This window comes from Callionymus lyra, chromosome 4 (genome assembly GCF_982586985.1).
Source record: "Callionymus lyra chromosome 4, fCalLyr1.hap1.1, whole genome shotgun sequence".
In the NCBI taxonomy this organism is placed as follows: domain Eukaryota; kingdom Metazoa; phylum Chordata; class Actinopteri; order Syngnathiformes; family Callionymidae; genus Callionymus; species Callionymus lyra.
Window position 1 is genome coordinate 29,483,946 of NC_141821.1, and position 26,254 is coordinate 29,510,199.

The following is a 26,254-nucleotide window of genomic DNA, read 5'->3' on the forward strand; positions in this document are numbered from 1 at the left end:
TTAAATGATCGAAGCCTCCTCAGAAAATACAATCTACTCTGAACTTTCTTATATACATGGTCTGTGTTGCTGGACCAGTCCAGTTTACTGTCCAGCCATACGCCGAGGTACTTATAGCTGTCAACTATCTCCACCTCGTCGCCTCTGATGGACACTGGACGTGGCTTTGTCCTGGACCTCCCGAAGTCCAAGACCAGCTCCTTGGTCTTTGAGGTGTTCAGCTGCAAGTGGTTCCTCTCACACCAGTCCACAAAGTCACGTATCAGACTCCTATACTCGTCTTCGCTGTTGTCCCTGATGCATCCAACAATGGCAGTGTCGTCAGCATACTTCTGGACGAGACTCAGCTCTGAGTTGTAGCAGAAGTCGGAAGTGTAGATAGTGAAGAGGAGAGGGGCCAGTACTGTCCCCTGAGGTGCTCCTGTACTGCACACCACAGTGTCAGACGTGACGTCCTTCAGCCTGACATACTGTGGTCGATCAGTATGATAATCTGTAATCCAGGAGACCAGACCAGGGTCCACATGCATCTGTGTCAATTTGTCCTGCAGCAGAGTGGGCTGGATAGTGTTGAAGGCACTAGAAAAGTCCAGGAACAGAATCCTCACTGAAACGCTTCCTTTATCCAGGTGGGAGTAGGTCCGATGCAGGAGGTGAAGGCTGGGATCTTCCACACCAACTGCTGGCCGGTAGGCAAACTGCAGGGGGTCTTGCACATGCTGGACTTGTGGCCTAAGATGTTTGAGGACCAGTCCAGTGTCTTCATCAGCTGCGAAGTCAGTGCCACCGGTCTGTAATCGTTCAACACTCTCGGTCGGATCTTTTTTGGGACTGGAACAATACAGGAAGTCTTCCACAGAGTTGTTACTTTCCCCAGCCGTAGACTGAGGTTGAAGACATGCTGGAGTGGCTCAGCTAGTTCAGCAGCGCAGGTCTTTAGCAGTCGAGCAGACACCTCATCAGGACCAGCAGCCTTCCGTGGACGAATCCTCCGAAGTACACCCTGTACCTGGAGTGAGGTGAAGCTGGGAAGTGGTTGTGTGGAGCTGGGGGGGCACAAGAAGGTGGGGCAGGTCCTGAGGCGGGCAGCAGTGAGGGTGAGGTGACCTGCTCAAACCTGTTGAAAAAATTGTTTAGTCCATTTGCCTCCTCCACTGTGTCCACTGCAGTCAGAGAGGCCTTGGTCTTGTGTCCAGTGATGGTTTTAACACCATCCCAGACCTCTCTTATTTCTTCTCAGCTCAGCTTCTCCTCCAACCTCCTCCTGTAGGTGTCCTTTGCCTCCCTCAAGCATCGCTTCATCTCCTGCTGAGCTGATCTCATGGCGTCCCTGTCCCTGCTCCTGAAAGCCACTTTCTTCCTGTTAAGGACATCCTTGACCTCCTTTGTTACCCACGGTTTATTATTAGGGTAACAGCAGACAATCTTAGTAGGGGCGACAACATCCAAGCAGAAATTTAAATAATCCGTTAGACAGTATGTCTGTCCCTCGATGTCCTCACCATGAGACCTCAGCAGCACATCCCAGTCTGTTGTTTCAAAGCAGTCTCTGACGGTGTCCTCCACAGCTGGTGTCCACTTTCTGATTGTCTTAGTGGTCACAGTCAGTCTCTGCACCAGAGGAATGTACTGTGACTGAAGGTTGACCAGGTTATGATCGGACCTTCCAAGTGGAGGAAGAGGTTTGGCTCTGTACGCGTCCTTCAAGTTGGAATAAAGAAGGTAAATTGTCCTGTTATTCCTGGTGGGACAATCCACGGCCTGATGGAAAGTAGGCAGAGTAGAGTCCAGGTTGGCATGATTAAAGTCTCCAGAGATGATGATAAACGCGTCAGGATGTTGATTCTGAAGTCATTTTGTGGATCATCTCACAGGCAGATGCAGCCGCAGCGCTCGAAGGAATGTAAACACACAGCGCGATCACGTGACTGAACTCACGCGGTAGATAATATGGACTCATGCTGACAGCGAACAGTTCTAAATCTTGACAACACAAGACTTTCTTCACAGTAACGTGTCCCGGGCTACACCAGTGTTTATTCATCTCCTCCCACTCTCCTTCCCTTTTCTCTCACTCAGTCCCTGCCAGTTGCCAGTCCCTGATATTTTTCAAGGTTTCTGCCTCAGAAGGAAATGTATTACCCACCGTTCTTCTTGTGATTAGCTGGGACCTGTTTTTCTCTGCCTTCTTTTTTAGCGTTGGATAAACCATAAATAACTCAACTCAACTCGATTCTTCTTCTTCTTTTTCTTTCGGTTGCTCCCTTCAGGGGTCTCAAGACCCCATCAAGGTAACATTTATCAAAATTCTAAACTCTGTCCACTTGCTCCTGGTTAAAATGTTAATGTAACTGAGAAAATTATTATTTTTAGACTATATCAATACATTTAAATGGTTCATTGTTTGGTGTCATTTTGTGTTTGAATAAATGCAAAATAAACCAGAGTGTAATGTTAGTTCATTTTTTTACCCAAAAAATTGTACAGACATCTTAGAAAAGTAAGAGTAGAAAACGAGAGAGGAAGGAGCGAAGAAGAAGGTGAAGTGATGCTAGTGCTACATGATATGCTATGAACTTCATCCTGCCATTTGAGTGTTCAAACTAAATGAAGTCAATTACGTAAAGACAAGGTTGCTTCGCACATTTTTTTTCCTATTTGATATTATCCATTTACTTCAGAAATAGACTTTTAAACCAAATAAGAGGAATAATAATAATAATTCAACTTAGGATATTTTTGTAGCTGATATTGTCATATAATTGATGTCAAATTTAAGAGAGTCAATACCAAGAGTATTATGATTAATTAAATGATTTGACGATAGATTGGAATATAAAGTATGTCCCTCAGGGGGAGGACTTAGCTGGATAATAAGTTTGTTACATGTTTGGTGATTCTTGTTGCACGTTTCTGCAGATCAACACTGCTGAAGGGGGCTCTGTCCAGATTGCATTCAATTAGTTAAAATTGTTCATGTAGAAAACAGCTAGAGAATAAGGTACGACTGTGTTTGACTATCTCTCTGACTTAGGTAGTAAATAGGAAGAGGTTAATTTTGTCTACATGAAGGAGTATGAGTAAATTATGAATATCAACTATGATCTAAAGATGTATTGTTTCTCATTTGTCCAAAGAATGCGATTCTGTTCATCTCTTTCCTATGTTGCAGGACTAGCTCAATGATGCACTGTTGACGGGGGAGTACGTCAAAAACACCTCACATGAAGAGCCGAAATCCAAGTCGCCAAAAATGGGGCTGCTGCTTCCTTTTTACCTCGCTAAAGAGGTTTTTCAAAGAAGTGGATACTGGCTTTATATCAATATATATTTTAACAAAATATTTACTTCAATATAGGCTTATTAGATTTTAGTTAGTTAGTGTAAATATGTTTGTTTTGATTATTTGGCATTCAGTTAATTTAATTAGTTTTAATGCATTATTTGGAATAATCTTTTTTTTTTGTTTGTTTTTTATTTTCTTTTTTTGTTTTATATATATTTTTTCGATTTAAGAGAAAAGCTCATAATGTATAATTGTATTTATTAAATTAATCTATGTTTCCTCTGTTGCTTTCTCACTGATGTAATCCTTGTGTGGCACTATACGAATGATAGCATGTTTAGTTTATAATAATTATTCATATAAACAAATAATCATTATTTCATGATGCAATCAGGGGGAATGTAAGGAAATGACAATTTTACTGTAACCAATCATCTAGATTTAACACACATTTCAAATAATCACTTGATTAACTGATAATCTTTTATATTTAATTCATATTAAATAATCATTGTCTTGCATTGCATTCACTAACTGTAACAACTCACAGGCCCAGGTCACACAAAAAGCCTTTCACAAACAGAGAAAGATTAAACAATCCCAGATTCCCTGCAAGTCTGTGGGAACCTGTTTGAGAACTCACACTGAAAGACAGGCCAGCAAGTCGCTGGGAACAGATTCTCTCTAGAAGACAAAAACCTTTGGTGAATTTCCACAACGACCACGTGCGGCGGCCATCTTAGAATCAAGTGTTTACAGTTACTGACCAATCCTACATGTACAATTGACTAGAGGCGTTAACATGAATATTCTTACTATAAAAGATCCACCATTTTGTGAGATCTTTGCGTTCTGGCATTCAAAGACGTCTGCGATAGATCTCTCTGCTTGCTAGCGCCCGTGTTCACGTAAGTTTGTCTCTGACTTTTGCATAATTCACTAAATTTTCAAAAACTCATCCATGTGTCTGTCCTTCATTTTCCAACACCACGTACGAGACTAGGCAGGGGTCGGTTCACCGGAACACAAAATCCCCACAGTTCCAAGCTATAAAAATAAATAGGCAGCGTATTCCGGCGTACCAGGCTCATTTTAGTGATTCCACAAATCAAGAACTTTTTATTGGAAAGACAGATGAAGCAACACACACTGACCTAAAGGGAGACAAAGTACATTTAAAATAATCAGTTGGAAAATGCAAAATAGTTTAAAATGCTCCCAGAATAGACTCCTTTTTTTCATGTACAAACACAAATATTGTTTCAAAAGACGTTTCACAAGTGAGGCTGTTCTAACACGGTTGTTTATTCGTCTGACCATTAGAAATAAAACTAAATTCATATTTATTAGAAATAAGAAGAAAAACAACTCAGAAGGAGACTTTAAATCATTTAAACCTAAACATATCAAAACATCATATTAAGCGGTTGAAGAATAAAATACAGAAATATAATCAAATACTGAGTTACACATCAAAACATTCAATTGAAAGGGGTTCAAGCATCTCATCTCAGTGCAAATCTGAAGTAGGAGTTCAGATAGAAAAGAATATATGTAGAAATGGAAACGTTCTTATTACACAGAGTACAGACTAAAAAACATCCTCCCTCTACTTAAGTACTACTTCAGTCTATTGATTATGTTCATTGAGGAATCATTGATCAGGTTTTATGAGTTTGAGTAAAAACATGACAGGCAAGATCAAGTTAGAGTGGATGGTGGACCACAAACACAATATTATCAGTAAACAATATTCCAACATATACTTTGGTTGTAATACTTTTAAAGTTAACAACAGACCTAATAGAAACTTTATGGACAACATCATCAAAATGATCAAGATCATGAAGAACGCCTTTCGCTTTTTTTGACTCAGTCCTAGTTTATCTTTTTTTCCAGGTCTGGGACGCTTCAGAGTCCAGAGAACAACAAGACTGCCAGAAGCGATTGAAGACCACATTAAAGACATGAGGATGAATTGAACAATTAAGCCTAAAATGTGTGACCAGAGAAACAACAATGAGCATACAATACTAAAGAACCAGATCAATAAAACACTGATGTGTCTCATCATGATTCCTTTCCTCTGTTTCAGGCTGATGTAGATGACAGGATGAACCACAGCCAGGTATTGATCCAAGCAAGTAAGAAAATGCAGAAATATTCCAGAGTACCAGGGGACTCCCTGTATAATGGTTATATATTTTAGGATCTTGTAATAGTTGACAAAAGTGAGTACTGATCCCAGAATACTTAGCATGTTTATGAGGGTCATGTGGAGGGTGAGGTAGTCCGAGTGAGGCAATCTGCCAGCGTAAGAAAATGCAGAAATATACCAGTGTTCCACTCTTTGAAAGAAGAGTCACAAAAAACTTTCAAGGTCCACAGGTTTAAAAGAAGATTGTCTAAACATAGTTCCTTATTATGATGACAGAGAGTCCAGTGTTTAGTTGCAGCTGATCACAGCAGCTTTTGATTTGTTTGATGGACGATTCAACAAATCTATTTGCATGCTATCATGTTTTGCTTTGTCCAATCAGAACACAGTAAATTGACTCATTTTGCATTGAGTAGATTTTGGATTTGTATGTGAATCACCTTTAAAAAAAAACAACAACATATACTGCAACTTAAAATCCCTTTGATTGAAAAAAAATTGTCCCCTGTCATTCAATATTACGGCAAAGAATTGGTTGGTGGGTGAGCAATTACTGTTGTAATAGCATTGTAATACAATTGGGATTTGTTTTTGTGGATTTGTTTTACTTCTCTTCCTCTTCACCCCTTCTTTTGTTTCAGTTCTGAAGAAGTAAAGGTTTACTTGAGATGCATAATCTGAATACAGATACGGTTGAACTGAAGGTTTAGCTCTATCTTAATTTGTCTCAAGGTAAAGGTTGTTTTTTTGTTTTTTGATTTGCCTTTGTATTACTGTGTTTCTTGTATCTACCTGATGGGTGACTTGAATAGGAGTACCTTGTTGTATGTATACTACATATTATGGATATGTCATATATGATTGATGTGAATTGACATAAACAAGTCAAAAAAACAAACATAAAAGTAACATGCTACCACCTTGTCTTTCACTCTGGCTCTTTCTAGAAAAAATCTTCTCGTAAACATGTATGTATCTTCTTACTTTCAGATCTATTCATGGTCAGGCTCCTCCATACATCAATGATCTGATCCAGCCTTACACCCCAGTTTGGGCTCTTAGATCTGTTGATCAGAATCTACTGATGGTTCCTGAACACACTTCCGGACCAGAGGATAGAAATCCTTCCAGGCTGTTGCTCCTAAGCTTTGGAACAATCTTCCTCTCCCTCTGCGTTTGATGGATCTACTGACTCCTTCAAGAAACATCTTAAGACATTTTTATTTGTGCAGGCATTTTCTGGGTCTTTTGTGTTTGTCTCTATGTTGTCTTGGCCATTAAGAGTTTTAAAATCTGTATTTTCTTTAAATGTGTATTGTTTTTGTTATAGACTGAATTAATGTTGCACTCATTTATATATTGCACCCCGGAACCTTTGTGCCTTCGCCCGTGTACTCTACCGGCGGGTTTTGTGTTGCACCGCCTAAGGAATGTATGGTCCGTGCTGGGCTGTTGTACGGTGATATGTTTTCCAGTAAAGTACCCTAACTGAGCTCCAAGTGTTTGTGCGTCATTACCCTCGGGTTACCACACTTTTGGTGACGAGGATTAAAACATATATGACGGAGTGTCGTGTAGTTAGGGTCGGAGAAGAAGTTCCATGTAGTTTTAGCTTGTAGCATGGCTGCGGCTACGGTCGGCACGCTCCGTGAGTTCGTCGAGCTGGATGGTGACTGGATTGAATATGTCGAGAGACTGGAGCACTTTTTCCTGGCGAATGGCATTGAGAAGGAGGAAAGGCAAAGATCGATTCTCCTCAGTGTGTGCGGTGCCAAGACGTACAAGTTGATACGCAACTTGGCAACCCCACGGAAGCCAGGTGACTTGTCATTCAAGGAATTGGTGACGCTGGTGCAGGAGCATGACAACCCCAAACCGTCAGTGTTGTTCAGCGCTTCAAGTTCCACACACATTCACGCAAAGAGGGAGTTTCGGTTGCTGCATTCGTGGCAGAGCTGACAACTGACAACTGTCGGAATATTGCGAGTATGGACCGGTGCTTGATGACATGCTACGGGACAGGTTGGTCTGTGGTATCAATAATGACAGCATGCAACGCCGATTGCTAGGTGAAGTTGCACTAACTTTCAAGAAGGCGTTGAAGATCGCTCATGCAATGGAAACGGCAGCTAACAACTCAAAAGACATTCAAGCAGCTAATGCTGGTGTGCCACAGAGCACCGTTCACCGTCTGTTTAAAGAGGGGAGAGGCAAGCCGATGAAGTCATTAGAGTGTTACCGGTGTGGGGGAGCGCATCTCGCTAATGACTGTGGTTTTAGAGATGCTGTTTGCCATAACTGCCAGAAAAAGGGGCACATAGCCAATAAGTGCAGAGGTCCTAAAAAGCAATGGAAAAAGGAGTGGGAAGAGTCAAAAGCCCAAATGAAAACGCATCATTTGCAAAGAGAAGGACCTGAGGAGCACTGTTCATTCCACATGTTCAGTAGGGACCTCAGGGAACCCTGGGCAGCCCCGATCTGCGCAACGCTGCAAATAAATGGAAAAGAGATGACAATGGAGGTGGACACGGGTGCCTCAGTTTCAGTGATAAGTCATACCACCTACTGCAGGTTGTGGGGCTCTTGAAAGGCGCCCGCTTTAAGAAAGACTAACATCAAACTGAGACAATACACTGGTGAGTGCATTTCTCTACTTGGAGCTATAGAAGTAGACGTTATGTATGGAGGCCAGTCAGCTAAAGGGGAGCTGATAGTGGTAGACGGGGAGGGACCTAGTCTGTTTGGGCGGGACCTCCTAAAAAGAATCCGCCTCAATTGGGGGGAAATCATTCACATGAGGGTGGTTGGGGACATCCTACCAAAGTATGCAGATGTTTTTGAGGATGAGCTTGGCACCCCCCGGGGCACAACAGTGAAGTTGACCGTGGACCCCAACGCAAAGCCACGTTTTTGTAAACCACGCACAGTGCCATATGCTATGAAGGCTTAGGTGGAAGCGGAGCTGGACAGGCTGCAGTGGTCAGGTGTCATTGAACCTGTGGAGTTCTCTGACTGGGCAGCCCCAATTGTGCCTGTGCTGAAAGAAGATGGTGGGGTGCGGGTATGTGGGGATTACAAAATGACAATCAACCAAGCCTCACAACTGGACACTTATCCCCTGCCACGAGTGGAGGATTTGTTCGCCACACTGGCAGGAGGACAAATGTTTACCAAACTGGACATGAGTCACGCGTACCAACAACTGCTGCTGGACGAGGACTCTAAACAATATGTGACCATCAACACCCACGAGGGTCTGTTCAAGTACAATTGCTTGGTGTTCGGCGTCGCGTCCAGCCCAGCCATTTTTCAGCGCACGATGGACAACCTCCTGCAGAACATTCCCCATGTTGCTGTCTACCTAGACGACATCTTGGTGATGGGTAAGACCGAAGGGGAGCATCTGCAAAACCTCGACCAGGTGCTGCAGAGAATGAAGGAGGCCGGGCTGTGGTTAAAGCGCAGTAAATGCGTTTTCCAGGCTCCGAGTGTCACCTACCTGGGTCATATGATTTCAGCTCAGGGGCTTTCCCCCATGACAGAGAAGGTGAGGGTGATAAAGGAGGCTCCTAGCCCAAAGAATGTGGCAGAACTCAGGTCGTTCTTGGGCTTAGTGAACTATTATGGGAAGTTCTTGCCTGAACTCTCCACTGTGCTTGCCCCACTCTATCAGCTCCTGCACAAAGACTGTTCCTGGAATTGGCAGCAGGATCAAGTGACAGCGTTCCAGCAGGTAAAATAACTATTTCACTCTGCAACGCTGCTCGTGCACTTTGACCCAGACAAGGAAGTTGTTTTGTCCTGTGATGCATCACCCTACGGCGTGGGGGCGGTCCTTTTGCGTCGTATGGAGGACGGAGGTGAGAAGCCTATTGGGTATGTGTCACGTACCCTCACATCAGCAGAATGGGGTTACGCTCAGCTAGAGAAGGAGGGGCTAGCTGTAGTTTTTGCTGTGAAACGGTTCCACCAGTACCTTTATTGTCGCCCATTTACCATTTTCACAGACCCCTTGCTGGGCCTGTTTGGTGAGACTAAAGGTATTTCACCCAAGGCGTCAGCAAGAGTGCAGCGCTGGGCATTAACTTTGTCAGCGTACCAGAATCACATTGTGTATAAAGCAGGAAGTGAAAATGCAAATGCAGACGCGTTCAGCCGTCTTCCCCTCCCAGAATCACCGAGCCAAGTTAACCTCCTTCCAGAGACTGTGTTTTTGTTAGACAGGCTGTCTAACTCTCCGGTGTCCGCAAAGCAGATCAAAAAGTGGACTGAAAGAAACCCGGCGCTGTCACAAGTAAAGCAATGGCTGCTGCAGGGCTGGCCGGTAACAGTTGAGCAGGAGGAGCTCCAGCCCTATGTCCAGCGTCAGCTGGAGCTCAGTGTGCTGGATGGCTGTATCCTCTGGGGCTCCAGGGTGATTATTCCACCTGCAGGACGTGCTCAGGTAATGGAAGTGCTGCAGGAAGCTCACCCCGGGGTGTCAAGGATGAAGAGCCTCGCCAGGTCGTTTGTTTGGTGGCCAGGGATGGACGGTGCGTTGGAAGAAAAGGTCAAAGCATGTTCACAGTGTCAAAGTAACCAGAAGATGCCCGCACCTGCGCCTCTCCACCCGTGGGAGTGGCCGGCCCGTCCGTGGTCCAGGCTCCATCTGGATTTTGCTGGTCCGTTTATGGTTCACATGTTCCTTGTTCTGGTGGATGCTTATTCAAAGTGGATGGAAGCACACATCATGTCAAATATCACAGCTCCAGTTACCACTGACACGCTCAGAAGCATCTTTGCCACCCACGGGCTACCGGATACAGTGGTCAGTGACAACAAACCCACTTTCACCAGTGAGGTTTTGAGAAGAATGGAATCCGACATATACGGTCTGCGCCGTACCACCCTGCTTCCAACGGCTTTGCAGAACGTGCTGTTGAGACGCTGAAAGATGGACTGAGGAAAATGTCGGGCAACACGCTGGAGACTAAGCTTGCACGTTTCTTGTTCCAGTATCGGATTACTCCACACACAACCACTGACTTGCCTCCAGCAGAGATGTTGCTGGGGAGGAAGCCCAAATCTCATCTGGATCTCCTTCGCCCGGATGTGGGGGCAAAAGTTGCCCGATCGCAGGAGAACCAGAAAGTGAGACGGGACCAACATGCTAGAGAGAGGCTGTTGCAGCAGGGGGACTGTGTGTAGAACTTTGCCGCTGGCTCACCATGGCTGCCAGGGGTTATTCACCTCCAGTCTGGTCCAGTTTATTTTGTGGTGGACCTGTTGGATGGCAGGCAGGTTCGCAGGCACCAGGATCACGTGCGGGCCCGCACTGATGTAGAATGGGAGGGGTCTCGGAGTGTTGCTCACAATGATAGTGTGAGCGGCTCTATGGACTGTGTGGCACCGGTGTGCATTGATGGACGGTTGCTGCCTCCAAAGTACAATATAAATTGAAGATATTTTGTTAATGTATAGAATCTATATATGTTTATATTTCAATTGAATGATGCTACTGTTATTTAATTTATCTCAGTTTGTGTGGTGAGATCTACTCTGCCATATCATTGAGCATGAACTCTGGGTGCTCATCATGACTCCTTGTCCGATACAACTGACAAGAGATGAATACATTAATGACATAATTATGAAGGTAAATAAGGTGCAAAACGGATTTAATGTCACAGAGGAAGGTGCCCGTGTGTTTGAGTAAGTTTTAATATGAATTTGAAGTCACAATAAAAAGTGTTTTAGGATTTGAGGAGTTGAAGAATAGAATTTTACATACTTTTTTCGTTCCTAAGAATGAGAAAATAGCGGCCAAGCTCTCGCTTTTGAGATTTTAGGATATCCGGTCTGAGTGGATGGTGGCGTGCTTGGTACCGCTGCTCACCGCTCACTTTTAATTGATTTTAAGCGTTCTTAAACAGCTTTTAACTGACTTCTTGACAAACAATAACCACTTAACGCTACACACTGATCGTCATTCATCCACCCTGCCTTGACTGACGCTGGCTGTCATGTCACCGGCTTTGCTCAGCCGCGACGATGGCACCTCTCGACGATATCACCCACCTGTAAATTCCAGTCATCCTGTCTTGATCCTATGACAGAACACGGGTCATGCTGCTGAACTCCACTGGATTCGCTGGGTGTCACCCGTCCTTCCACCGTCAACGGAGCTCAACCTCCACCCGTACATCACGCTTTTCCCACGCCGACGTTACATCCACCGTGTGTCCTGCAGAACCATCCAGTGCACCAACCCTACCTCAGCAGATGAAGTAGCATCTGCTGAGGTGGGGTCCTCGCTGTCCTCCCACCAAGCCTTGTCGGACGATCAACCACCCGGTATTAGAGTGCCTAACCAAGTCAACACCACAGTTAGGACTGACAACACGGCTGTCAACATTTACCTTAGACTACTCAACATCCGCTCGCTGAAAACAAGGTACAATTGATCTAGGTCAGGGGTCGGCAACCTTAACAACTCAGAGACTCACTTTCTCCGTTTGCCTTTATGCTATATATAAATACACTATAAATTAAACGTTAGTTGATGATCGTTCACTCATGTATGTTAATTTTAATGTAGCTAATGTAGCTCAGTTGTCTTCATCCAAAAAGAGACTCAAAAACATTCAAATACCTCTTTGGTGCTCGTCTGTAATGTCCCTCTTGTATTAAAGCCACGACATGAGAAGAATTTATCAAAAAAATAACAAACAAGTCTATATTTTAGGCTTGTTTTAAGTGGATTATAACAGACCTACTTAGACTAGATTTAGTCAAGGCTTCAATACAAAAAGGACGTTACAGACAAGCAGTATGCAAGCATTTGGATGTTTTTAAGTGTCTTTTTGGACGACGAAGACAAAAACAACTGAGCTCCAGTCGCTATGGATGCAAGGAGGGAGGGAAGGGATGATTTGACCTAGATCGAGCTGGCATGTGGTGGGCTTGGAGTTTTGGATGGTGTTGAAGATCTCAGAAGGAGAGGGAAGTTTAAAACTGAGGAAGGGAAGACAGGATTGAGGGGATCTGATAGGGGAGGGAGTGGACAAATCAGGTGAAGGTTGTGATGAATGTTGGAGATTTTCTGGTTGAAGAAGGTCATTATGGCGTTGCATGAGTCAGTGGATAACAGGTGGGGGAGATGAGAGTTTGGAGGTTTGAGTATTTTCCTCAGGAGGGAGAAGAGAGTCTTGGAGTTGCTGTGGAACGTCATGAGGCGTGGGTGCTTGATAGAAGAGAGGCGGAGTACAGTGGTGAAAGTCAGAAGGAAGTGGTGGGTTATGGGGGAGTGGTTCCAACTGGTTCAAAACTCTGCCTCCCTCATCATCACTAAAATCCCCACATCCCACCACATCACCCCCATCGTCCAGCAGCTTTACTGGCTCCCCATTAACCAAAGAATCATCTACAAACTCTTCCTGTACACCTGTCCATCCGCAACCTTGCCACTCCCTACCTGTCTGACCTTATATCCATCAAAACCTCCACTCGCTCCCTCCGTTCCTCCTCCTCCACCCACCTCTCTGTGCCCTCTGCCCGCCTCAGCGACGTGGGGAGCAGAGCCTTCAGTCGCCCTTAACTCTGGAACTCTCTCCCACCTGACCTACGCAACTGTGACTCTCCCCCCCTCTTCAAATCTAAAACGGTCAAAACTGGAGTTGGTTCCGGTCGCTCCAATACGCCGTCACTACCGGGTCTTAATACTTTGCTTTATGGAGACAAATGGTCAATGAGTGTCACGGGTCGTTTATTTGCCGCTTCAAGTCAAACAAAATACAAGCTTTACGATCAATCGACCGCACGCACTTTTTGCCGGCAGCTCTAGAGTTCAATAGCTCCGGGAAAAACGGTCTCGAACTGTAGAAACATTGCTATATTTAAGGCAAATTTCCCGCCCCGGGGGCCGTCTCTTCCGGGGCAAATGGCTCTTTCATGGTTCTTGTGTCTTGATCACCCACTGAGAAACTTCCCAGCTTCCCTCTTGCGTGGGTGGGTGCTTTTGTCTTCCAGCATTGTATAGTGTATAATATTTTTTTATCTAACAACTCCCAACTCAAAACTCACCTGTTCTGCACTTCTTACTCCTCATAACCCCTTTCATCTACTGCTAGAACTTTGTTCTAAAATTTTTGTTTATATCCATCAGGCCTTTATTCTAACGTGTGCTTCTATTATATTATGTGATTTTATTGTATTTGTGATCTTATTGTGCAGCAACCTTAAGTCTCATGAAAGGTGCTTTTAATTATATTATTATTAAAATGCCCTTGTAGTGCTGTGAGGCGGGGTCTGTTGAAAAATGACAACCACTTTGACCAATCTGAAACCTAGCTCTAGCACTTAATAATTCAGAAACGATAAGTTGTTGATAATGTTTATTCAACAGGTAAATTACTTTAAACAGAATAGAAAATATATAAGTAAATGGACACAATTATCTTCCAGTCCATGTCAAGACTAAAGAAAATACTTTGTCCCTGCTGGTGCTAAGTAAATAAGTACATAATTATTGATCTTCAGAGAGATCAATGAAGACAATCTAATTCTAAACATGCGTTAAGTGCCTTTCACAGACCAGGTTCACAAGACGCTTAAAGAATACGTAACTGTAATTTAATTATTCTCTTTCTTCTAATACATGAACTACTTTCTCTTTTGACTGTTTTTCCAGAAGCATTTTCGCTTTTCATGACTCGGTCTCTGATTATTCTTTTTTCCAGGTCTGGGACGCTTCAGATTCCATAGAACAACAAGACTCTCAGCCTAAATTGAGATACAGATTAAAGTCAGAACAATGAATTCAACAATGACACCTAATGATAATGAGCAGGAAAACGTTACTGCACCTACAATACTAATGAACAAGAACAATAAAACTAATGTGTCTTATCATGATTCCTTTCCTCTGTTTCAGACTGATGTAAGCAAGCAAGTAAGAAAATGCAGAAACATTCCAGCGTACCAGGTGCCTGCCATTATCAGGATTATAAATCCTGATATTTTTCCTCTACTGTTGACAAGAGAGGCAACCGATCCCAGAATACTCAGCATGAGGGTCGTGTGGAGGGTGGGGTAGTTCGAGTGAGGCATTCTGGAAGTAGAGCGTTGCACTCTCCGATGAAGGTAAAACTGGTAGAGGATGAAGGCGAAGAGAGGGAATTGTAAGACATTCACGATGTGTTAGGAGAGAAAAACATAGATAACATGCTCAACTTTCATGCAGTCCAGGTTTGTGGGCCTTGAACCGTTCATTCTAAAAGAATATAAATAATAACAAATGATGTTTTTTTGATTCGCTTGTTGTTTTAAGAAATACTGTCATCTTATGAAAAAGGTTTAAAACATGTTTAACAACTTCAGTTAAAGATAAGCTATTTACTTTTTTGTTAACATAACTTAGCTGAAAGAAGCTTTGAAAGAAGAAGTTTGAACTAACATGATTTTTTCTACAGGTTTAAAAGAAAATGTTTTTAAACTAATTTCAGTCCAGTGTTTGGTTTGCAGTTGTTGACAACTGTTGACAGCTTATACTTAGTATGATGGAAAATTCAACACATCTATTTGCAGGGAATAATGTTTTGCATCGTCCAATCATCACTCTTTTCTGCTCTTCTCTATGTCGACTAAGGATTGGAATTATTTTTAATCTGTTCCTCTTTAGAGTTATAGACAAAAATGTAAGTGCATTTTAACATAGCAGACCTTGTCTCCATCTTCCTCTTTGTCCAAATGACGCACTTAAAAAAATCCAAATACCTCCATGCTCATCTTATCATATTGCCATCTCCTATTGAAGCCTCAACTTGAGAAATTGTCAAGTTCTGTGTGTGTTCGGACCACAACTATGCCTTAACTTGAAAACGGCTTGACCACTTGTCGAAGGATGCAAAGGACAAATCGATTCTCTTACTTTGGTTTTTACTTTCTTTCTGATGATTTCAGTTCGGAATATGTTTTTCAGTAAAGAATAGGTAGATAACCTTTAAAACAAAAACATGCTTTAGTCTCAATACATTTCAATAAAGGTCTACGTTTTCTTAAATAAAATGTTAATATAACTTGCTTTTCAAACAAAGCTTTTAAAATTATTTAAGTATGTGCTTTAACATTCGGTTTTAAGTGTAAACAAAATGCATAATGCAAGCTTAAATTAGCTTAAACAAAAGTATCTAAATCGACTATTAGCACTCAGAAGCAAACATAATCCTCAATAAGAGTTGTTTTTTCCTACCAGTTGCATCTTCGTGATGATCAGGAGCTGGGGTCATGTCCTGTTTTCAGGAGCAGGTGAGAGAGACTTCTTTGTGTGGCTCCTTACCCTGTCTGCTTCCTTACCCTGTGTCGTTCCTTACACTAAGTGGCTCCCTACCTTTTCTGGTTCTTTACCCTTTGTTTGCAAAAACCTAAAAGTTGTATGGAAATTAAGTGTACAAACCCGGTGAGTCCAACCTACCCGGCAACTTGTTAAACCCTACAGACAAGGAGCCTCGGATGATTGTTCCACACGAGCTTGCATCAAACTAAAGCATTCTTTAACAAGTGATGAACGGGGGAGAGCGCGAACGCAGTCCCCCAACACCAGAAATTATGCAGTCGAGATTCCCACATTTGGGGAATTCGCAAAGGTCAGCATGACCTAGTGTGCACTGGCCGGGTCTCGCCTTGGGCGAACCACCTTCCTGATTATGGTGTCTCCCCTGCCAGGTAAGTATGAATTGTAGAGCTCGTGTAAAACTTCCCACAAAGTTATCAATGTCAAGGTGACTATGGGTAGAGTTTCTTGACACACTGAGGCTAGGCATTTTACTGAGCATTGAGGGAATCTTTTCCATAAACTTGGTTACGGCACTTTCAGAGATCTTTTGAGATTTCTCCTGCTCTGCAGACTTGGGTCATTTAAAATGAATTCAAAGGTTATTAATTGATGGTCAGAAAAAACTGAATTCTGAGGAGAGACTATAACCTTTTAAATTTCAAGTCCGTATGCTAGGACAAGATCTAATGTGCGTTTAAAACAGTGAGTCGGTTCATGTACATACTAAGAGAAACCAATTGACTCCAGGATATAGTTAAACCTGTTAGCTAAGCTATCATAGACCATATCAACATGGATGTTAAAGTCACCAACAATAATCACTTTATCTGATTTAAGCACCAGGCTGGTCAGGACCCCCGGGAACTCGGACAAGAATTCAGAATAAGGTCCAGGGGGACGATAGACTGACAGACATGAGTTGATGATGGCTGCGACTCTACCTCCTCGACCAGAGCGTCGAGGGGCATTAAAGTTAGTGTGGTGTTGATTCATTTAAAGATACGTATTCATCTATAGACAGCCAGGTTTCAGTTAAGTTGAATATTATAATAGTAAATTGACTTATTTTGATAAGTCAATGGTTTTCTCTGACATAAGATCATAATTAGTGCAGCTTTTGAGGACAGGGATCGGATATTCAACACCAACCCTAAATTAATCTGTCAAAAGCCATCTAATATTGCATAAATGTCAATTCTTTAGACGCCAATGGCTATTCTATTTGACAAATCTTACCTACAGCATTTAGCACTTAGCTGAAGTTCTGTACCGACGTAGCAGACACATCACTCAGCAAGATTTTTTTATTAGAAGGATAGATGCAGCAGCACACAATTATCTGAAGGCAGACACAGAAGTAATATACAAAGAACATTTAAAATTGTCGGTTGTAAAATGCAAAAAAAGTTTTAAATGCTTTCAAAATAGACTATTTTTGTTTTAACAAGGTTCTTAATTTGTCTGACCATTAAAAATAAACAAGGGATCCACAAGAAGAAGAAACATCGTACATATGAGGCAGTCTATCCATTACAAACATAACTACTAAACATAGAGCTAAATTAATATACAGTTCATATTTATTGGAAACATGAAGAAAAAAATTGAACATACAGTAGGAGTTAAGTTAGTAAAGAATATATGTAGATATGGATACGTTCTTATTACACAAAGTACAGACTGAAAAACATCCACCCTCTACTTAAGTACTACTTCAGTCTATGGATTATGTTCCTTGAGTAATCACTGATCATGTTTCAAGAGTTTGAGTAAAAACATGACGGGCAAGATCAAGTTAGAGGGGATGGTGGACCAAAAATAAACTACTTCAACTAAAGAATCTTCCACTATATAATTTGGTTTTAATAATTTAAAAGTTAACAACAGACCTAATAGAAGCTTAATGGACAACATTATCAAAATGATCATGATCATAAAGAACGCCTTTCGCACTTTTTGACTCAGTCCTCGTTCAGCCTTTTTTCCAGGTCTGGGACACTTCAGAGTCCAGAGAACAACAAGACTGCCAGAAGTGATGGAAAACCAGATTAAAGTTATAATGATGAATTCAACAATCAAGCCTAAAATCTCTGACCAGAGAAAAAACAATGAACCTACAATACTAATGAACCAGACCAATAAAACACAGATGTGTCTCATCATGATTCCTTGCCTCTGTTTCAGACTGATGTAGATGACAGGATGAACCACAGCCAGATATTGATCCAAGCAAGTATGGAAATGCAGACATATTCCAGTGTACCAGGTGACTACATGTATAATGGTTACATATTGTAATATCTTTTTATATTTGTAATAGTTGACAAAAGTGAGCACTGATCCCAGAATACTCAGCATGTTTATGAGGGTCATGTGGAGGGTGAGGTAGTCCGAGTGAGGCATTCTGGAAGTAGAGCGTTGCACTCTCCACTGAAGGTAAAACTGGTAGAGGATGAAGGCGAAGAAAGGGAATTGTAATACATTTACAATGTGGTAGGAAAGAGTCGCGTCAATCAAAGTTTCCACTTTCATGCAGTTGGAGGTGAGAGGACTTGAACCATTCATTCCTGCAATGAAACAGATATTTTAAATATTAGAAATCATATCAAATGTTAAGCTTTAAATATGCCATTTGGTTAAGGTAAAAAGAAAAAGAAAAAAAAAGAGAGAGACAAGTTTCTCTCATTCAGAATGTGCTACTATTAAAAAAAATCTAAAAAAGATCTCAGTATTTATAATTCACATTTTTGATTTGGAACCTACCTTCCTGGAATTATGTGTGTGTTAATATACCTGTTGAATAAATGTGTGTTAACATACCTGGGATTTAAAAGAAGAGTCACAAAAAAACTTTCAAGGTAAGAAAAAAAAAAAATCCAAAAAATTTACAAGAAAATGGTTCAAACAAAGTTCCTTATAATCACGAGTGTCGAGTGTGTGGTTGCAGCTGATGACAACAGCTTTAAATTTGCTTGATGGACGATTCAACAAATCTTTTTGCATGTTATCATGTTTTGCATCGTCCAATCAGAACAAAGTAAATTATCATTTTGCATTGAGTAGGTTTTGTATTTGTTTGTGAATCATTAATTAAAAAACAACAACATAAAAGCAATACATATATATATATATATATATATATATATGTATATACATATCTGAGAACTAGAAGGCTGACCCCCCACCTCTTCAGTCTCTGCAGCAATGCTCAGGTTCCTATCTTTCAAAGACAGCATTTGGATGTGACGCTGAGGAAGTACACTCAGCTTCTTTGGACTGAGTCAGGCCAGTTCTGAGTGGACCCTGCTCTTTTAAAATGCTGGATGATCTTGTTCACTGTGCTGCAGCTCAATTTCAGGGTGTTGGCAATCTTCTATAATATATAATAATATATGTTTGTTACTGTAGATACTGTAAATAAATGTAAAAAAGAAAGATGATTAACAGTTTGACTCAGTTATAGGTTGAGTTTGAAGTTTGAGTTCACCCCAAACAAAGCAAACCTGTATCAGACCAAGTACTTTTAAAATGGGTGTGTAGTTGAGAGCTCAGCTGACAGTGAAGTGAATGTCATACACTATGAAAAAGTTTGGGAACCCCTGTAAATGTTCATGATTTTCCTTTATAAATCATTGGTTGTTTGTATAAAACAATCCAGGCCATGCATAACGCCCCTGGTTATGCCTAAATAACTCTATTTTAGTTTCATCAGTCCACAGCACCTTATTCCAAAATGAAGCTGGCTTGTCAAAATGTGCTTTAGATACCTCAAGCGACCCCGTTTGTGGCGTGTCCAGAGAAAAGGCTTTTTCCACATTACTCTTCCATAAAGCATCTCCTTTTGTAAAGTACGCTGAATAGTTGAACGATGCACAGTGACACCATCTGCAGCAAGTTGATGTTGCAGGCCTTTGGAGCTGGTCTGTGGGTTGACTGTGACTGTTCTCACCATCCTGCGCCTCTGTTTATCTGAGATTTTCCTTGGTCTGCCACTCCGGGCCTTAACTAGAACTATGCCTGTGGTCTTCCATTTCCTCACAATGTTACTCACAGTTGAAACTGAGAGCTTAAATCTCTGAGATAGCTTTCTATATCCTTCCCCTAAACCAAGATGTTGAACAATCATTGTTTTCAGGTCATTTGAGAGTTGTTTTGAGGCTCCCATGTTGCCACTCTTCAGAGAAGATGCAAAGAGGAGAAACAATTACAATTGGCCTCCTTAAATACTCTTTCTCATGATTGGACTCACCTGTGTATGGAGGTCAAGGGTCACTGAGTTTACCAAAACAATTATGAGTTCCAATAATTATTGCTAAAGGTATTAAAATCAATAAGATATAAGGGTGCCTAAATGTATGGACATGCCTAATTTTGTTTAAATAATTCTTCACACTTTCTGTAAATCATATAAACTTTATTTCATTTCTCAAATATCACTGTGTTTGCCTCCTATAAAATATATTTATATAGGAGAGAAAAACATAGATAACATTCTCAACTTTCATGCAGTCCAGGTTGGTTGGACTTGAACCGTTCATTCTGCAAAGGACTATAAAAATAATAAATAAATTATTCTAATTTATTAAATAAAGGAATATAAATAATATCAAATTATATTGTTTTAATTTGCTTTTTGTTTTAAGAAATACTTCCATCTTCTGAAAATGGTTTAAAACATGTTTAACAATTTAGTAAATGAGAAGTTATTTACTTTTTTTGTTAACATACCTGAGCTTTAAAAGAAGGAGCTTTAAGAGAAGGAGTTTGAAGGTGATTTTTTCAACAGGTTTAACAGGAAATGATTTTAAACAAAGTTCTAGAGTTCAGTGTTTGGTTTGCAGCTGTTGACAACTGTTGACAGCTTATATGAAAATTCAACACATCTATTTGCATGGAACAATGTTATGCATCGTCCAATCATCACTCATTTTGCGCTTTTCTTCATGTCGACTAAGGATTGGAATTATTTTTAATCTGTTCCTTTAAAGTTTGTTTTTAGCAGAACCTGCTTAAATATTGCACACTGACACAAGTGTCTTTGAATGAGGAAACATAGGCAGCAGACTGGGATCTTCTGCTGCAAAAAGTGTTTTTGATTTTCATTGACTATCAAAGCAAGTAGTCAGAGCAAACATTTATTTCAAGTTATAAAACAAACAAATTTTAAAATCATGGTCCAGTTCTCCATGCCCACCAAACTTAATGTAACTACCACTTTCAGGAAAAATAATAAACCCCATCCCAGGTTGCTCTCAGACTGAGAGAATGCATTAGAAAAACAAGGCTTACCCAGACTGAAGGTTGGGCTGGAGCTGTGTTCTTCAAATGGCTCATGTCTGGCTGAGGAAAACCTGGCATTATTTCTAAAACCCAGAGTATGTTGTCCAGACCTCGTCAGTTGTTAAAGATATTGGAACGCATCTTACCTGGCACCGATTTCTCTTTAGGAAAGGGAGAGTGAAATGAGCTGTTTATTTGGACTCTGTGTAAACACCACCAGGTTAACCAAAAATATCAGAGGCCTTACTTTGAGTGTTGAAGTTTTAAATGTTTAATGTTTAGATTTCAATAAGTACAAATGAAGCACAGCAGAGGCTCATCAGGAAGACTTTCACATACTCATCGCTGCAGTCATCTTCAAGTCGCTCGACAGTGCCATCGGATCCAAGATCTCTTCTAGCTGTCAAGGCTGCTACTCTATTCCCGAAAATATCATCATCTCCTCCCACTCTCCTTCCCTTTTCTCTCACTCCATCCCTGCCAGTTGCTTCAGAGCCAGATATTTTTCAAGGTTTCTGCCTCAGAAGGAAATGTGTTCTCCACCATTTTTCTTGTGATTAGCTCGGACCTGTTTTTCTCTGCCTTATATTTTAGTGTTGGATAAACCATAAATAACTCAAGTTAACTCCATTCCTTTTCTTCTTTTTCTTTCGGTTGCTCCCTTCAGGGATCTCAAGACCCCATCAAGGTAACATTTATCAAAATTCTAAACTGTGTCCACTTGCTCCTGGTTAGAATGTTAAGGTTACTGAGAAATTAATTATTTTTAGAATATATCAGTACATTTAAATGGTTCATTGTTTGGTGTAATTTTGTGTGTGAATAAATGCAAAATAAACCAGAGTGTAAAATAAGTTCAGTAATTTACTTCTTTTTTTTACGGACATCTTGGAAAAGTAAGAGTATGAAAGTAGAGAGGGAGGAGAGAAGAAGAAGGTGAAGTGATGCTAGTGCTACATGATATGCTACGAACTTCATCCTGCCATTTGATTGTTCAAACTTAATTAAGTCAATTACGTAAAAAAAGGTCAGCTACATCTACAAAAGAGATGATTAGTTGTATTGTTTAGCAAAGTTAACATACCCTTGTACATTGTGGAGTAGTAAAAGTGTTCTTACAATCTCCTTGGACAATCCGAGGAGCTGAGACGTAGGGCTTTGAAAGTCTCCTCTTTCAGGGTTACGCAGTTGACAGGATAAACTTCAGCCAGGTATTGTTCCAAGCTATAAAAATAAATAGGCAGCGTATTCCGGCGTACCAGGCTCATTTTAGTGAGTCCACACAGCAATAATTTTTTATTGGAAATACAGATGAAGCGACAGACATTGACCTAAAGGCAGACAAAGTACATTTAAAATCATCGGTTGGAAACTGCAAAATAGTTTAAAATGCTTCCAGAATAGACTTTTTTCAAGTACAAACACAAAGATGGTTTCAAAATACGTTTCACAAGTGAGGCTGTTTTAACAAGGTTTTTAGATCGTCTGACCATTAGAAATAAAAATAAATTCATATTTATTAGAAATAAGAAGAAAAACAACTCAGAATGAGACTTTAAATTATTTAAACCTAAACCTCACATTCAATCGAAAGGGGTTTAAGCATCTCATCTCAGTACGCTGCAAATCTGAAGTAGGAGTTCAGATAGAAAATAATATATGCAGAAATGGAAATGTTCTTATTACACAAAGTACAGATTGAAAAACATCCTCCCTCTACTAAAGTACTACTTCAGTCTATTGATTATGTTCCTTGAGGAATCATTGATCAGTTTTTAAGAGTTTGAATAAAAACATGACTGGCAAGATCAAGTTAGAGGGGATGGTGGACCACAAATACAATATTGTCAGTAAACAATCTTCCAACATATAATTTGGTTTTAATAATTTTAAAGTTAACAACAGAGCTAATAGAAACTTTATGGACAACATTATCAAAATGATCATGATCATAAAGAACGCCTTTCGCACTTTTTGACTCAGTCCTCGTTTATCTTTTTTTCCAGGTCTGGGACGCTTCAGAGTCCAGAGAACAACAAGACTGCCAGAAGCGATGAAAATCCAGCTTAAAGACAGAATGATTAAATCAACAAGCCAGCCAAAAGTGAGTGACCTGAGAAATAACAATGAACGTACAATACTAAAGAACAAGACCAATAAAACACTGATGTGTCTCATCATGATTCCTTTCCTCTGTTTCAGACTGATGTAGATGACAGGATGAACCACAGCCAGATATTGATCCAAGCAAGTAAGAAAATGCAGAAACATTCCAGCGTACCAGGTGAATACATGTATAATGGTTACATATGTTGTGATCTTTTTATATTTGTAATAGTTGACAAAAGCGATCACTGATCCCAGAATACTCAGCATGTTTATGAGGGTCATGTGGAGAGTGAGGTAGTCCGAGTGAGGCATTCTGGAAGTAGATCGCTGCACTCTCCACTGAAGGTAAAACTGGTAGAGGATGAAGGCGAAGAGAGGAAATTGTAAGACATTTAGAATGTGGTAGTGAAGAAAGGCGTTGATGAAAGATTCAACTTTCATGCAGTCGGAGGTATGAGGACTTGAACCATTCATTCCTGCAATGAAACAGATATTGTAATATTAGAAATCCTATAAAATGTTTAAACAAAGCTTTAAATGCCATTTTTTAAGGTAAAAAGAAAAATGATAAAAGAAGAAAGAGACAAGATTCTCTCATTGAAATTTCATTTGCTACTATTTATTAAATATAAAAATAATCTCAGTATTTATAATTCACATTTTTGATTTGGAACCTACCTTCCTGGAATAATGTGTGTGTTAATATACCTGGTGAATAAATTTGTGTTAACATACCTGGGATTTAAAAGAAGAGTCACAAAAAACTTTGAAGGTCAGAAAAAAGATGATTTTTCCACAAGTTTACAAGAATGTTTTAAACAAATTTCCTTATATCATGACAGAGAGTCAGTGTTCAGCTGATGACAACTATTGACAGCGTTTGATTCGTTTGTTGAACGAGTCAATACATCTATTTGCATGTTATCATGTTTTGCATCGTCCAATCAGAACACAGTGAATTGACTCGTTTTGCATTGAGGAGCTTATGTGTGTAAATCATATCTTTCAAAACTAAATAAAACATTAAACTTTCACAATTTATCTCTTTAAATGCTTTTATTGATGTTTCACTAAAAATAAAAAAGGAAAAAAAGAAGGTTATGAATGATTGACAATCAAGTCTGTCCTTCTAATTCAGTAATGGACAATTCCTTTGTAGTGATTAATTGAAGATTTCTATACATTTAAACTATATAAATTGTACTTTACCTCACCTGTTCATATGAATTGGGTTTATTATTATTATATTGTAGATTTTAAAAAATGATGCAAGAGTTCATTGTAGTTGTCTTGAGGCTGGTCAAAAGGTTTGCTCCATTTTAATCCAGTGGAATAAACATGTGTCTCAACATTTACAAAATTGGCGGACAAAATTCAAGTCGATAAAGTCAAGATATTATACAAATACTTATTCTAAATGTGAAAATGCTTGAGGGAAAGTTATTCTCAAAATATTAACACATTTTGAACTTAAATTAACGATGCACAATAAAGTGCATTAAGAGTCTCAAACAACCTGGAGCAACATGCAATATCCAGTATCTGTCAGTGTTTAATTTTTTAACTTAACTTAAACTTAAACTTCGTTTAAAAGCTAAAATTCAGTTTTAAAAGCTGCAGGTCTCTGGTGTGTCCTTTTTAAAAATTGCTGCCAGTTTGCTGGTTGTTGTTACTTTGCCATGGAGGAAATATCATATGTTGCCAACTCGTTTAATTGCACCACACAAATCAATAAACACAGTGTTAATGTCAAATTAAACCTCTTTTATACACACATTATAAAAATATAAACCATAACATAACTTTGAATTAAAATAAAATGTTATTTCAAAGGTTTAATGATGTCACTGGCAGCTGATGACAGCTCCAACATTTGCAACATAAGTTTCTGATTGACAAGTTTTACTGAACAATTAATAATAAAACCATTTGCATTGTCTATTGTTGTTGGTGTTAAATCAACAAAAGTAGTCCCTAATCGAATTAGGTTTTGGATTTGCATGCAAATCCATATTTTCCACAATTTTTCAAATTCAAATGTGTATTTTTAAGATCAGCCTCTGTGGTTGGCATTTGATGGGAGCTCTCATCAATCGAACACGCACTTCTTAACAAAGACTTTTTTTGTCCACGAGGCTAACACTTTTAATACTTGTTATCCCGGTACTCTTGTCTGATATCTTTTATTCTTACTTTTTATTCTTACTTTTTATGCAGCCTGTTCGGACATTTTTAGCGAAATATATGTAATCTGTTGAAAATGAAAATATACACTTTAGATTTAAAAAAGATATTGCCATTACCTATATGATTGCTCACAATATATAGAAAAAATGTTTTCTCCATTTCTCTCCACATGAAACTGACTCATGGCAAATTCCCGTAGCTCAGGGGTGGGCAATTATAATTCTTCAAGGACCACATTAAATTCTGTGAATGCTGTTAGGGGCCGTCAAGCAAAAAGAAAGACGATAAAATCTCTCAAAAAAGGATATTTGTCATTATGCCGTGACATTTATTAAGCCAAATAAGCTGCAATTGTATTCTCTTATACGTATATGAGTTTTTTTCAAAACATTTCTTCAACTAACTAAAGTAAATAAGTGTGAAAATGTAAATTAATAATTAATACAAAATACATTTGTTAATGCATTAGAACCATTTATACATGCTCATACTTTGACATTACAAGGGCCACATAAATAGGGTCAAAGGGCCGCATGTGGCCCCCGGGCCGCACTTTGCCCAGGCCTGCCATAGCTGATCAACAATAACAGTCATTAAAGCTCAGCTACCAGACCAGTGTGTCAGATCAAAGAAGTTCATGTACATGGTTCCCGGTTCTTTCCTTTCTTTCGTGTTTTATTACAAAGTTCAGTAGATGTTTTGACTTTTGGACCCTTAGGATATTTTGTGAGATATTGAACTACTATTGTTTTTTAGATTTTTGAGAGTGGACAAAAATGTATTACAACATGAATTATATGAAATTATTCAAGAGGAAATAAAAGACAATCATGTCCTCCTGTCAACACACTTTCCTTTTATAGGAAAGGGAAACCAGAACAGAAAATAATATACTGTATATGGAAGTTATAACTTTTCACAC

The 26,254-nt window shown here is 39.9% G+C and overlaps 1 non-coding gene and 1 pseudogene across 1 annotated transcript; one reads left to right on the forward strand and one right to left on the reverse strand.

Annotated features, from left to right (window-relative positions):
* The first annotated feature begins 7,064 nt into the window (after positions 1 to 7,064).
* Positions 7,065 to 23,093, forward strand: LOC148082451 (uncharacterized; annotated as a pseudogene).
* Positions 15,989 to 16,153, reverse strand: LOC148082452 (U1 spliceosomal RNA). Its single transcript, XR_015711293.1, has one exon. It is a non-coding gene; the product is annotated as a U1 spliceosomal RNA (small nuclear RNA).
* Positions 23,094 to 26,254: the final 3,161 nt, after the last annotated feature.